General features: G+C 47.6%; 1 protein-coding gene across 1 annotated transcript in view; it reads left to right on the top strand.

Annotated features, from left to right (window-relative positions):
- The first annotated feature begins 68 nt into the window (after positions 1 to 68).
- LOC103608543 (serpin A11-like) overlaps positions 69 to 2309 on the top strand; it is a 17237-nt gene continuing 14996 nt past the window's right edge. The window contains exons 1-2 of the mRNA XM_008592965.1: positions 69 to 377; positions 685 to 952. The gene's annotated coding sequence lies outside the window, so the exon portion shown is untranslated. The remainder of the gene's footprint in view (positions 378 to 684; positions 953 to 2309) is intronic.

Below are 2309 nucleotides of genomic sequence, written 5' to 3'. Positions count from 1 at the left end.
TGTCCTTGGCGCAGGGGAGGCTGGGATCGCGGAGGACCGCGCGTGAGCTGGCGGGGCGGCAACCTGCAGCCCAGGGCAAGATCAGCCTCCACGGAGCCGGCCGGCTTTGGCCGCGGGAGGAATAGTCTGAGGGACCCGCGGCAGCGCGGCGCTCTCGGCCTGCTGCAGCTGCGTTTCGAGGCGGAGCCCACCCTTGGTGGGGTCCCCCCAAGCCGGCGTGCCCGGGGGCTCTGAGGACCCGGACCGTGTTGTGGAAAACTGTTGTAATTCGGACTACACCGCGACGGCGCGGTGCAGAAGACCTGGCCGAGGACATTGTGCTGCGCTGGAAACGGCTTCGGAGTACTCATCGCAATTTTCAAAGAAGGGATGTAGTGGTCAGTGTTTCCCTAATTATTTAACAACAAAATTCTTTCTTGGTGTTACGGCTCCAGAGGCAAGTATTTTGGTAAACATCTTTTGAAAAACACAGATTTAAAGAAATCCAATGGTGAATACTTTTGAAAAGCTGATGTTTGGCTTCATTTCCTTTGTACCTATCTCGAATTTTAAATATTCTGTTCACTTAAGCCAAGCTATCACCAAAGTGACTGCTGTCTTCCTGAGCCTGTCACCTCTGGGGCCCCCAAGTACATGGGTAATGATGACTTTTCTCTTTAACTTTTTCTCTCCTGGTTCCCACAGGCATTTGGGAGCTAACTGTTCACACCACCTTCATGCAGAAGGAGAGCTTCACTGTGGATGAGCCCACCACAGTGCCAGTGGACACGAAGAGGAAAAGAGAACAAATGATTTACATGCAGTTGAGGGAACTGTTTGCTACAGTGGTTAAAATGCCCTACACTGGAAACGTGTCCATGGTTCTTGCACTCCTGAGTGCGGGACAATTTCACTCTGCTCTAAGAGGGATGGTTGCTAGACAACCTGAACTTCTGGAATCCAGTGACCTGAGGTATGCATGCTCTTCTGGGGGACATTCTAGTCTCATAATGAATTCACAATCCCTTTTAAGTGTTTGTTCGGAGCTCACTTCCTCTATGCGAAAGTCTTACTTTGGGGGAACTGAGCATCTGGCTATTTCCTAGTGTATTTGTAGAAAACGAAACTAACCCAACAGGAAGAATGGAGTGGCTTAGATTCCATTACCATTGGAACCCCCTTAAACAGTCTTAATTATCATTCTTTCGGTTACAATGTATAGTATTAGAAACCCACTTTGTACAAGGTCAAAGGATCATAAAAGGAATTCATTGGAAAGATACATGAATATTTCATGGAACCTAAGGGAACAAACACAGCCAACTCTTACGGGGGGTTGGAGCAGGGGACATCTCAGTGTCTCTTGTCTTTGCCCCTAACCTTTCTAGCTCAGCAGACCGTATTCAAAATTTTGGCACACAAATTACTCGCCCCAAAACTATTTTCTGGCTGTCTACTCTATGCCAGACACTATTTGGAGCTGGGAATATAATGGTGAGCAGAAAATGTCCCTGCCATCACGAACTTTCCAGCCTGGTGGGAGAGGCAGAAAGTTAAGTAACAAATACGTAATTTCAAATTGCAGTAAAAGTCATGGAGAAAATGAGGAGGGTATATAATGGAGACTTCACTGGTGGTGTTGGGGGATCTTAATTAGGTGTGATGGTCAGGGAAGTATCCTAAAGAGGCAAATTTCAAGCTGAGGCCACTGTGGACAGACTTGGCTCTTCTCCATTCAAGCAGACACTCCAGACTGAAACCAGCACCTTTCAGTTCTAATTACATATTCCTGGAATAGAGAATTTCATTTTTCCAGCTTAGTTCTGGCATCTACCAATGTGCAATCAATTGGGAACAAATTACACAGAGAAAGCGTGATTTCTAACGGCCCGCCCATCTTGGGGTGCGGAGGACACAGTTTTCGGGTAATAAATGTGTAGTTTGGGAAGAAATCTCCAAATAGCATTTGCTACATGCCTCTTGGCAGCATAAACTATTGCCCGGTCAGCCTCTGCCATGGTTGAGGGTCACAGCAAAGTTTCTCCGTAATCTTCTCTCACATTTGCCTCCAATAATGTTGTTGGTTGGACAGAGGAGATACAGGAATAGAGAAACCCACCTGACTGGGTCATTATTTAGTAAGAAGCTTGAGACCACCTTGACCCAGGCTAAACTGCACTGGTCTGTGAGCAACGGCAAATAGCGGGTGGGTTCGGCACTGTGTGATCTCTTAGTACACTTCAGCCTCAGAGCTGCTGATCTGGGAGGTGGGGAGTAGCGTGGTCCTTCTCTCTGAAATCCCACCCTCAGGACTAGAACTGTCCTCACCT

The sequence above is a fragment of the Galeopterus variegatus genome, unplaced genomic scaffold (assembly GCF_000696425.1).
Source record: "Galeopterus variegatus unplaced genomic scaffold, G_variegatus-3.0.2 Scaffold8546, whole genome shotgun sequence".
In the NCBI taxonomy this organism is placed as follows: Eukaryota; Metazoa; Chordata; class Mammalia; order Dermoptera; family Cynocephalidae; genus Galeopterus; species Galeopterus variegatus.
This window is presented reverse-complemented; position numbering and strand designations above follow the sequence as displayed.